Genomic DNA, 13,739 nt, shown 5'->3' with positions numbered 1-13,739 from the left:
GTTTTGTGTGAAACCATACAGGCACGTATCAAAACACACAGGATCAAAGGAATCATTCCTAGCACGAATCGTTAGACCCTTTTACTGTAGTAACTCCAGCCAGTAACTCAAATTGTAAAACTTTTTGCCAAACCATATTGTAAACACAAAATTAACTGAATAGAACATTATTTCAATATCATTACAGGAATGAATACAGGCCTACAGATGACATTATTGTGTAGATGTAATTTGTGATCAGGGTACTATCAAAATTAAGGTTTGGGTACTTAGCTAGTGTAACATGTCAAGTATAACCTAAGCAATGTACATTTGTGGGGTACATTTTGATAATAGATCTGTCAATCAATACCCAATCCGTTATCACATGAAGCCAGTAAGATATGGAATAGCTGTAACTTATTCATCAGTGTGTGTGTTCAGTAAAGTTCTTCATTATTATAAAAACATTGTTTTGTTACTCCTTTCATATATAAAGATATGTTCTGATGAAATGCCTAATTAGATGCTTAAACTGTTATGTTGCATACCAACTCCATCAAAAAGTTTTCTCAAATCTTCATATGTTATAGACTACTTCTTTAAGTTGCATGTTCCACAATTGAAGCAGAAGCTTTTTTCATCAGGTATCAAATGTAACACTTGACTGTAATGCACTGTAAATGAAAAAAAGTCCTGTTATGTCAAGTACCCTATATTTTGTCTGTTTAACCTAAATGTGTGTGATTGGTTGCAGTTCAGCAGTTTCCACCTGGGGTGTGCGGCATTAAGTGTTTGTGTTTGTGACTCTGTGTTGCTCTGGTAATTATCTTGATCTTAGATTTGCTAAAGTAAATTCTCTCTCCAGAAGACATTCTGAGGGATTATGCATTTGGGTTAAGGCAACAAAATAATACATCTCACACACAGGACTTGAAAAGCAAAATACACTTCACTAATCAGGGAAGAACAGAACACGCAATGAAACAATGATCCTGTCTAATATCGTGCAAGATGAACACGTATTTACCTTGAAAAAATACATCCCATTTAATCAAGGTTACATGTAATGAAATCACAACCACAAAACCCAAGAAAATTCATAAATGTATATTCTAATGAGATTCTCTGAACCTTTAAATTAACTTTATTTCATCCACCAACCAAGAGTGGAGGGATTGGGGGGGACTGTTGAGGCTGTACCTACTCCTACAGACAACATTGAAGGGGAATGACACCTCCAGCAGAGTATCCATTGAGGTGCTTAGTGTGCAACTGAGGCGTAAGCACTGAGGAATGGGGGTTATAACAATAGATCTTTGGTTCTAAGAAACAAATTACATCTGAACATGTTTACAGCTCTGATTTATCATGATTACACAATCCTGACAGTGCCAAAGCTAGATAAAACATAGTAATCTGCACTGCAGTGTAATCTGTTAAATCTGCGTGTACCTGCCCTCCACAGAGAGCAGAAATATGATATTATACTTCTTTTAGCAAATCAGTAGGTTATATGAATAACAAAAGACGCTTTTAAGAAGCCTCAAAGGTTAGAAATTATATGAAAGCCAGATTGCAACTCCAATAAGACAGAAAGAAAAAACAGATGTAAGAAACTAAGAAAATAGGTCAAAAGGAAACATTTGAAGCATGTAATACATTTTCCACCAATGCCTTTGTGTGATTGGTTACTTATGTCTTAAATACATCAGTATTGGTTCATATAAGAAAGTGTCATACAGAACTATTTGTTGTGCCAGATATGTCTTCATTTCACATGTATTATTGCTGTATGTTTTTATTCTTACACACACATTTAATCAAATTATGATTAGGATATAAATTGAAACATTGATTGAAAAACTACAATTTTGTGAGCTGATAATACAGAACAGTCCCTGTGTTTCCAGCACAGCAAAGAAGATAAAGGGATTCCTTAAAAATGTCCTAAAATACAAAACGCAAGGACAAAGGACACTGGATTCCCTGACTCAACAACACTATTGTTGCACTAAGACGTTTTCCAGAGTCCTTAGAAAATTAATGATAATATTACTCATGGCACAACTGAAAGAGGGAGAATTAGAACTCACAGTGCTGGATTAAATTTGAGGCTTGGCTGGTATACATATGGGATTTGATTTTTTTTTTTTTTTTTAATACAGTGAATAAGAACCCAAAATCTTTTTCATTTAAGAGCAATTAACTGGATCCCAGAATCACTGGCTCCAGCAAGCTGCTCGGCTTTTTGTTTTATTACCCATTTCCGTTCCCTTGCGCCAGCAGGAGGAATGTGTTCTAACGCTTTTCACACACAAAAAAAAAAAAAAAAAAGAAAGGAAAAGAAACCCACACTTATGATGCCAGACTTATATAGGGGCCACCATGAGCAAGTGCCAGCCAGTGCTGTTCTGAACATGCAAGGAGTAGAACAAAAAATAGCACTTAGAATAGTGTTGTGTTCAAACGTTTATGTGTGGTGTAATTAAAAACATCCAGTGGTAATTTAATAGTTCCCACTAAGCAGAGACATGAAGTCTACTGACTTTTCCCTCTGTATAAATAACCCGGAATGCACTGAGTACACAGATTATTTGTTCTTTTCTTTTCTGTTTTTCTGTGTATTTTTTCATTCCATGTGTGGCCCCCAATACCACCACTCCACACATGGACCAGCATTTGAGAACGCACAAGGAACTTCATAGCTTTTATTATCAGTGTTTTGTTAGGTCTTTCTCTGGTTTTGTTTTGTTTAAGTGTATTTTGAAGTTAAGTATTTCCCTTGTTTGTTTAATGATATTTCAAGTTATAATCAATAAACAGAAACTGATAGCATTCCTGAATAAAGAAGGTTTTGTTCATTTCCTAGCCTTAAAAAAAAGTGTTAGATAGTCTTGAAACCCACAGAGATATTGTCATATGGTTTCAATTCGCCTGTGCCTTACCCCCAACAAAGTCTATTATATAAAGTCAATTCACAGAGTAAACATGTGACAGGCATCAGCAGTTTCGTAAAAGCAAACCCCCCATAGTCGGTAAACAGTGTGTTACACTTAAGTTTATGGACACCATTTTTGTATGTATACAATATTCACAACTTATGACAATATTAGTTTAAGCAATTCTGATAGAGGCAAACAATTGGCGCTATTGTAGGCTAGTTTGTGGGGAGAGTGTGCAAATAAAAATAAGGGCGATATACTGGATTTTAGCACTGAATGAACACTACTTCAGTATTCAATATGTATGCACTATGTATGAAAATGCTTGTTATGACTTATTAATGTTATCTATTGATTCTCAAATGTAATAAGATAAATACCAATATAAAAATCAATGAAGAAATGCCTGCTACAGAAGGTTAAGATAGTTCCATCCAGTGTAGGCATCAGGCTTCTTCATTTTGTTTTCACCCTTCTGGCAGATGTCTTCAGTCTGTCCTCGAGTTAATAAATTATTTTACAGTACATGCAGAAGGGAGATTTGACCTTCGAACCCTGGGGTCTAGAGGTGAAGACTCTCTGAGCCCACTGAGAAGAGCTGGCTCCATGGCCCAGCAAGCAGACTTGCCTCATGTGCTCCTTGTCACATTCTTTCCCAACTTAGATCACTCACCGTCCCAGTCTGCACACAACTGTCCAGACATATATCAGCCAATATTAATGAGCCATTTCATACACTACAAACATGTTTGCACTATGCACAAATAGAAGGAAGTGCCTCCAGCTTTGGCACAAGTATTCACTCGTTTTGTATATAATATGTGGCACACATATTGAAAATAAACATCCTCGGCCTTCCCACCAAAAACAAAAATATTGTGCCTGTAAATGTAGAGAAACAGCCATGAAAGCCCAGTCGTGGCAGAAGATTTCCTGAAAAGAGAGAACCGAGTACCGAGCTTCTGCTTCTTCCATTATCGCAAGGATAGGTCATGAGTGTGCTCATGTTGCATGGTACTATTGTTGTCTGCAAATATATCATCTACATAAAGAACCCCAATAGACAAAGATGAGCACTCATAAAAACTGTTAAAATGATTACTCATGTATTATAAATCAGGTATTATTACTTTTTTACATTAGTGATGAATACCTAGATACATTTGTAATTAATTGTACACAGTGCACTGGAAACTGATGGAAGAAGGATTTGGAATGGGAATGAATAAAGTGGAAACAGAAGGACAAACATTTGACCAGGATGGTGAGCTGCAGACAGTCCACTGAGTCTCCACATGTCAGTGGCTTTGAGAGAGACATCTTCAGAGGGATGCATGTCTGTTGGGTAAATAAAGCAATAAAGACTCCCAGCTCTGCCCAATGATTTATTGTGGCATTGTTCAAATACTTAAATAATCATGTAACCACTTCAGTACCATGCAATTAAGTTATTGACATGTTAGAAAATGGTTTTGTGTGTGGTACAGTGCAATCAGTCGACAGGCTGGCAGTCAGATGACTTGCATGTTCTTCAGAGATTCATTTTAGAAAGCAGATACCAGTACTCCCTGCTCATAAAACCATTTCAAGATTTTAAAGACGCATTTCCACCACTCACAAAAAAAAAGGTGAGAATTGAACATGATAAATGACCATTTCAGATAATTCCTAATGTAATTCACAGCTGACAGACCCTGGCTCCAGCCAGATGAACCAGCAAACCCAAGCAATGCTAATGTCGACAATCTGTTGACTGTTGTTTCAGTGTCACATGCTACGAGAGGGGTAGGCAACCCTGGTGCTGGAGTGCTGCAGACACTTTTTGTTTTGTACAAGGCCATTAATACATTAAATCATTCATTGATTGGTTGAATTGGTCAGAATTGCCTTAGTCCCAGGTATTTAGTAACTGACAGATACCTACACAACCCACAAGCTTTAGGACCAAGGTTGCCTACCCCTGGGCTACAAGGTGTTCCAACACCCTTCAGTTAAAAGTTATATTTTTTAAACGCAGCTTATATTTCTATGTAGATACATGACTGTTCTTCAAGTGCATCTACAATACTTTTTTGAGGAGTGTACCCCACAGATTGAGTGCTAAAATTATATTACTTGTTTGCAGTTCCAGCTTTGCCAAACAGGATACATTAATTCTCAGCTTAACACCAAAGATTGTGTGGTACTGGCTGCACTGACTAGTATAACACACTGGTTGATTTCTTTTTTATGTAAATGCAGGGAATTTAAAAAAGAGGCTTTGAAGATATGGAAAGATACAGTTGGCAAGAAAGTCCTCCTTGATTTAATGGGTTGTAAAACCCATGGCTCCTGACTTCTCTGACCCTTTAATCTCTAAGAGATATTTGCAGTACTGTCCAAAATTCATGTTTAAGGGAAAAAAAACAATATTACATACTGAACCCTGTTTTTTATGCTAAATATCCTATGTGTACACAGACAGCAGAATGTGAAAAGCACAGTCTGTGAGGCACCATAATATTTACTAAGGTACATTGTCCCCATCTCTCTGAAATACTGCTGTTACATTCAAGTTCCGATAATATTACAATAAATAACTATGTTACAAAAATCTCAGATTATTATAATATCCTTCTGCAATTTACTTTTGGTGCCTGTAGATTAATTTGCCCCATTAAAGATTCATTGTAAATACCACCAGAAAGAACATCGCCTAATTAGAATGGATTACTCATTTCCCCTTTCTGAGAACAATATATATAAAAAATTGAGAACATGGCATCATTTAAACAAAATGTGCAAATCTTCTCACTGGAAAATCTGCTGGTTAATTGTGGGACATTTCTTTCTGCACACTAACACAGCAAAACAGTATCTCTTAGTAAACCAGGATCTGACATTCAGAGGCCGGGTAAATTTGGATGCATTTTAATCAATCACTTTAAATGTTTGTAACATATGTCACACGATATTTGTAAAGATTAATTATTGTGATTATGTAATAAGATTGAGTTGAATAAAAATTAATAATAATGGAGAACCTCTCTGAGACTACAGGCAGGTTAAAAAAACTTCCAAATGATTAATTTATTGCTATTTCTGTTTATAATTATACTGAATATGGAGTATGAAGTGAAATCAGAATATCAACTGGAAATTTAGATTCTAGGTGATTGCACCACTTAAGATGGGGAGATAGTAAACTGTTGACTGTTGTCACTCTATTGGTTTCTTTGAAGTGGCAATAAACTAGTGTACACACTGTTATCTCAGTTAAATCAGTGTTCAACAAACACTGAAAATAAATAATGAATATGTATATAACAATATAGTAATTGAAGTAAATGATTCCTTGAATAATATTATTTCATCTTCATTCCACCATCATAAATATTGTACTTTGATAAAGTGTGTTTAAAAAATGACCAATAGGAGATCTTTCGAAACTAATTTCAACATGGAAATAATCCTTTTAAATATATTTATAGTAACAGGAAGTATAAAACAGTTATTATTCTTGATGACAGTTCTAAACTCATAGCCAAAGTTGTGTAGCTATAAAAGACAAAAACTGGATCATATTTACTGTGTAGTGTCACAGACTATTGAACTACTCTTCACACTACACATGTAGGAAAAAGCCATTCAGATGCAATTTCAATAAAGACTTGTAATCATGACTTTTATATGGTTTGCCTTAATCTTCAGATACCTCATTAACTTTCACTGACAGAACATAAAAGAAATCCCTATACTCATAAATTACTTCCAAGTGTCCAAAGCTATATCTATAAAAGGCTTTGCTTTGGATATAAAATTAAAACACAAACGATGTTGGGGGAGGGGGGTGTGACTTCTGACTGTATGAAGCAACATTGCACTCGAATAATGCTACCAAACTTTCCTAGGAAAAGTAAATGAAGCATGTCATTCCTTTTCAACATGTAATGTAATTATGTTCAGATGGAGCCTCAGAGATAACCAAATCAGCTTTTCTGTTATTGTGCATGTGGTGGTGGTATTAATACACATTACACTGGATGGAAAGTGCAAACTCTTTGGAAAAACTTCAATAAAGCCTAAGGATTTCTGTAAACCTGTGGTTACAGCGACATCTAGGGGACGGTCATCATGGACAGTTTGAATTAGCATTTTATCATTTACACTCTTTCCTGAAACAACTTTCAATCCAAAATCCACACACATATGATCTTGCTGCGTATTTTTAATATTCCATAAAAAAGTATTTGAATCAAAGTGTATAAAGATATATGTACATATGTGTGTGTGTATGTACATCCATCTATTGAAAGCAGAAATATAAGTGGATGAAGAAAAAACATGTTTTGTGCATCAATTGATAAAGCTATTTTAAGGAGGTCAGCACTTAATTAATACAATTAATTTAATCAAATGTTGCAATGGTAGAAATATGATTTAATACATAGCCGTGAACTTATTCTCCTTGTTAAGCAAAACTAGTCTTACAGAGCTGAAGGGGATATTTTAAATTTGAATTTATCATATACAACAAAGAAGCTAAGAGATCAATTTCACCTGGAGAGTTTAAAAACATGTTTCTATTCCTAAGAAGAGCAGATATTACTGAAATCACTGCAAAGATCTACAAAATAGATTTGTCTGATTTCAGTTCATTCTGATTGAGGAGAGTTGCATTACCAGACACATAGTTCAGATGTTGCGTAGTATACAGTTATATAATTGGCATTCAGACCCAGATGTGAGTGCACTTCAGTGTTAAATTGTTTGTTTAGCTGATTCATTCTTATGGAATATCTTACACAAAACTTTAGTTTGATTCAGTCAAGCAACACCCCTTCAAGTCAGTGGGATTGATTAAGAAAGAACAGGAAATAAGTGAATTTTAACTTGCACCATTCTTTTTGTTTTCTTTTTTTCCCTTCAAAATGTTGTTGTTGTGATTGTTAGCATTTTTGTTGGAAAGGAACATTCTTGCACAACATATTTCCAAAGTCTGGGGGGAGATCAGATACAGAAACTGGGTACATTTTGGTAGATTCCAAAAGTTGGATAAACACCAAGGATAAACTTTGGCAGAACACATTATTTCAAATTAACATATAAAAAGTTTTACTGCTGTCAAAGCACTGTTTTGTGGTATTTAAAAGCTGTTTTCTTGGTTTCAAGAGTGTCCAAATACCTTAATTTAAATAATCAAAATATCATTAACTATTCTATTGATTGGTTTCCCAAAGTTTCAGATAAATGAAATGTCACAGCATTGTAATGAACAAACACTTCTGTTCAGTAATTGTTTTTACATAGATTCCTGAGGATGAATCTTGCATTGATTTATTCCTCTTTGTGACTCATGTGTTACTGTAATTATTCTATTATTGAAAGAATGCGTTCAATTATGATTTTTTACTGAGTACAACCTTTTCACGCAGATAATTTTTTCCAGGTTAGACTCAATGTATTGAATTCAAACTGGGTTAAACAGATGTTCACACAAGTGCTCTGCACGTTTGCCAATAAAATAATCTGTAAAATAATAAAATCCCATTGGTTTGTAAAAGGATCACAGTGTCTCAAGAGATTTGAACTAAGAGTTGAGATGTTCTTCTCTATTTGTAGCATTTTTGTTTGTTTGTTTCTTTAAGGTTTTGTAAAAACAAGCTATTGATTTTCACATCTGGGAAGAAAAATGTTTGCCTCTCATATCAGTATGATCTGTATGGCATACCTCATTCAGACAGCACGTACAGACCTGAGCAGATTCAGCTCAGATAAGGCCATCTCGTCTAAGAAGGAACTTATCTAGCTACCTAGTTTTCATATACTTCACTTGTAAAGTATGGAAATGTGGAAAAGTTGATTGTATGCCAGGAGCAGGTTGTAGTGCCAGAAACCAGGAGTGTTGGTCTCATTACAATCACCATAAAACGAGGGCAACTGAAAGTACTGACTCCACTCATATTTGTACTACTGCTATGTATCGTTCCAGAATTAACAGGTGTTCTTTCAAACATGTTTCATACCTGTGTGCAGGAGCATACATATGGAAAGCAAATGTGGCTGTCTGAGTCACAATGCTGTTTCACAAAACTAGTTCACTGTAAACTCCCTTTACAGTTTTCTTTCCCAGCCTTCCCAGAGAAAAGACATTGCTGAATTCATACATCCGGACCTCTAGGAAAGGCAACAACAGATGCAATATGACAAACTCACTTGAGGTATATTTAGTACACAGATGGACAGGCACATATACAAATTAATTACATCATCTGTGCTTTATAGGCACGCATGAGCCAAATCTTCACTATAACAATAAATGATCTAACATGGTGCTATTTAGTTAATTTGGAATGCTTTTGAGTCAATAGAATTCATTTAAAACAGTCTTTTGTTGAGATTTTCCGGCTGGCATTTATTTTAACATCTGCTTTATTTATAAAACATAAAACTGTAAAATATATATATATATAAATATATATATATATAGGAATACTGCTTACTTTCAACGCTCTTTGTTGAAAATTTAGCAGCTTGGAAAGGCAGTGTTTATGTAAATCTGTGCAGCTGACACAGACACCATAAACAAAAGTGGGAAATATAATAAACACATTGTTCACAAAGGGAATGTTTGTATTTAGAGTTGGCGTTGTGCTTACCCAGATTGATGAAGAGATGCTGAGGGTCCAGGTCTGTGCGGCAATTTTCACCATGTTGCATTGTTCAAAGGATCTGAGGACTTCTAAATAATAACGAGGCACAATCAATTTCATACACCACTCACAATTCTGAAGAAAAGACACACTTAAGATATAACTTGTCAACATGCAATCCAGTCAGAGGCCTCCAAATCACTACTGCATTTGTGATAATAAATTAAGACTGTATTATTGCGGATGATACACTGTAGCTAATAACAAGTGTCCTGCTTATGACTTTAACCCTTTTGTAATTCTTATTTTTATACTTAGTGGTCAAATGGTCAAGAATAATAAAAATGGTTAGAATTCTTCACAAACATTGAGGCAACTAGAGAAGTCATGGCAGTGTGTTATTTATACAACCCTGAGTATGTTTTTTTCCTTCAAATTGTTTTCTTTTTTTTTTATTTGCTTCAAAAACTCATCTGGTATGATAAGACATGTATATGCAACCATATTTTGAAAGATTACTGGGTGCCACCACTATGACTGGCATAGAAGATCTCAGCATTTGTCAGGGTTGCATCACAGCTGGGGTCAAGCAAATATATATATATATATATATATATATATATATATATATATATATATATATATATATATATGATCTAGTGTCATGTTGTACCTTTACATTTTCCAACCAGGCTCTACATCTATCATTACTCAGCACCAGAGTAGAAATATCCACGTCTTACCCTGACTATACAAAAGAACAATCTTGAAACATATTTGGCACATGTCTCTAACAGCATTAATCATCCCCAAAGATGGGGCTAGGCATGTACCTTCAAGGGAAAAGCAGAAAATCTCTCAATTGCAGGTGAGTAGGCTCTTTATGAAACACAAATCACAATTGCAAACCTATCAGGCCTTTAGTTATATGAAATCTGACCTGCCCCTTGCCGTTGATGTTTGAATGCTTTTTAAAATAATAGTAGTATCTGTCTTATTGAATGTATTGAATTCATTCACATTTATTTTGGGTGTCCATATATTGGCTGAAGGCCCTGTACTGACAGGGTAACAGACTTGTAGTTTTGCTCAACATGGAGAATTAATTCACAGCTATGTATTATATCATATTTCTACCATTGCAACATTTGATTAAATAAAGCTATTTTAATGAGGTCAGCACTTCAAATTAATCCATTGATGCACAAAATGTTTTTTCTTCTTCTACTTATATTTCTGCTTTTCATAGATGGATGTACATACACATACACGTATAGATATACAAATCCAAATGTATCCAGCAATCACACAAAGAATAAACAAAATCTTTTTAAGAGCGTTACATTTACACATTACTTTATTGGTTGTATTTATTTGTTCTTTTAACTGTAAAAATTAGCTTTGCAGATGACATTGAGGCAGTAGCCTCGGCTGGGAGAGCACTTGGCTCGCTGAGATAAACAGGTTATAAAAGACTGGACACATTTGTGTCCCTTCAACAAAAAATGTAAGCAATCTGGAATGTAAACACGTTCTGTCTTCTAGAATAAATGAGTGTACACAAAATATATTTATAACAGGACACTCTTTATTAGATGTCAGTTAAAAATTCATTCACATAACAAATAACTTCATCACGGGTAATGAAACTGTTTAAGTGCCTGGAATGGTAGAAGTCAATTTACAGAAGGACCACCTGACAATTGATTTAATTTTAGCATAGATTTCATGAGTACTATCAAACTCTTCCACCCAAGATGTTTCTCTGGTGTCTCTGTAGAATCATCCCAGACTGCTGTAGTTGGGTTCAAAACAACTCGCTAGCCTGAGCACTGAAGTTTTTCTTATCTCTTATTGTTGTGTGATATATTCAAGAAATATACATACACTGCAAGAGGGTTCAATACAGTGAAACTAATTAATAAACAATGTAAAGGTCAACAGAAAAGAAAAAATAATGATTAACATAAAAACTGTCCTTTTATTAGTAGAAGTATTAAAATTATGTATAATTAGTTTGCTTTATCGTGTTTGGGAGCTCTGCTTGGATTAGATAAAAAACAAATCTCAATCCGTCTCACTGCCTGGACTGTATTTGTGTTACGCAATGCGCTCTAATTCTCTCTCTCGCTTCCTATGCACAGTACAGCAGTGCAGAAGTGTGAGATGAACATAGTACGAAACCATTTACCTATCTATTCTTTATTTATTTTTTTATAAAAGTGCTGTTATACAATCTGGGTCAAAGCCTTTTCTGAGCACTGGCATTTTTGTATTATAATAATTCAATTTTAAGCATTAAAAGCAAAGCTTCAGAATATGATAAAGCAAAACAAAAATACTAAATAATATAATAAAAAAATGTCCAGGAAATAATGAGTCTGCTTCACAGTACTTGCTGAGTAACTGAGATATATATCTAGGAAATGTTATTTCCAAAAGAATATTGTGAAAATTCTATTTCCTGTTAATGCTACCAATTAATTAATTTATTTTTCCAATGAAAGGAATGCAGCATTCCTGTGAGATTGGAGAAAGAAAATATGTTGATGTAGCAAGAGGACCACAACCTGGTTTCCAGTTTATATTTAATTAAGTAGTGTTATGAAACACAAAAGTGTGTTCAGGAAATATACTGCAGGTGTCTGTTGTTTATTGTAATTTCCCGTCAATGAGAAAATGCCTCTGAACCAAGACATTTTCTCCATAATTAGAAGGTGACACAATAGTTTTCTTCCTGCTGTCTTTTTGTTTCTGTGATACACGTTACATAGCAAAATAAGCCCATTGGTACGACAGTTGGAAACATTTTACAATGTATTCTATAAAGAATATAAAGATGGAATGCAGAGGTAGAGAGATTACTGTTTGATCTCATGAGCCAGTATGACACAAGTATAAGTGTCAGACGATACAGACAGGTTCCAGCTGACATTTGTCTTTATTAGCTAACCAGGAAATGCTCTGACACTGGCATACTGGTGGCAGAGAAAAGAATAACATTTAAAGCAAACTTGAGATCTTTAATACAATCTGTCAAAGCAATTATCCAAAAAAAAAATCTTGCATTCTGTGATGCCAACTTCGTTTTTTTTTTTTCATCTAACAGTTATTCCCTGTTTCTGTGTGAAATCTATCAAATATCTTTGCGAAGAATAACACTGTTTCTGATTTGACCACCAACCGTTAATAGTAAACTTCTTACAGAAATATAAAATTGCAAAACTTCTTGAAAGATATGGTTTTGAAATCAATCTGTTAAGTGTATATGTAGGCTAGTATTGTGATAAAAGTGCAAACAAAAGGAGTTTAAGTATAGATGTCTATAGAAAACATTGGAATCTCCCTTTCAAAACAAATAATCTGTAGTTTACCACATAAAAAGAAAGTAAAGTATAGTAAAACACAAAGTAATGTGTAATTGTGCTATGACTGAAAGAGGTATGGAAAACCATTCTTAAAACCGTGGGACAGCAGTAGAAACAGAAATAGAATAGAAATACTGTAAGCATGTGAAAAGTGTTCAATACTGATTTGCCATGGTGAAAAATTATAAGCGCTTACACTGTAAAGTTATTCTGTTTTTGTAACATACGTATCTGGGGATAATTTGAATTAGGCAATAATGGATAACAATGCATAATTGAAGCCCTTTTTCTATTCGAAAAAACTAAATGGTTGCCAAGTGTGAAGTGGAACACTGGCAGCGAGTGCCTGGTGTAAACTGGATCTTGCAACATATATGAGTCTCTTGTGAATTTTTGTGCTCAGAGGTATGTGGATTTCAATAAGGAGACTATTCTGTAATTTTTTTCTTTTTTTTGATTAGAACAACTTGAGTGAACCCATATATTTTATAAGTCACAGTTCAGATATTATTTTATGGGCCAGTTTTGCCATTGCCAGAACGGTAATTTAGAAGTGAACAATAAATCCCTTGTTAGCTATAGTTTGTAAAAAGGTTATGTATTATTCTACACTGCCAGCTGATGAAAGACAGTTAGATTGACACAATGTGGATAGAATCAACAAGAAGATAAATATGCTGTTAAATAAGATGCATTTGACATAAATAAACAAACAAACAAAAAACAAATGATTTTACCTTTCAAAAAAAGTTTGACCTATTTGTATATGTCTTATATATTATTGTGCTGTAAGTGTCACATACGTAGTTCCCAGT

Source organism: Amia ocellicauda, chromosome 2, assembly GCF_036373705.1.
Source record: "Amia ocellicauda isolate fAmiCal2 chromosome 2, fAmiCal2.hap1, whole genome shotgun sequence".
Classification (NCBI taxonomy): Eukaryota; Metazoa; Chordata; class Actinopteri; order Amiiformes; family Amiidae; genus Amia; species Amia ocellicauda.
Note: the sequence above shows the minus strand (reverse complement) of the source record.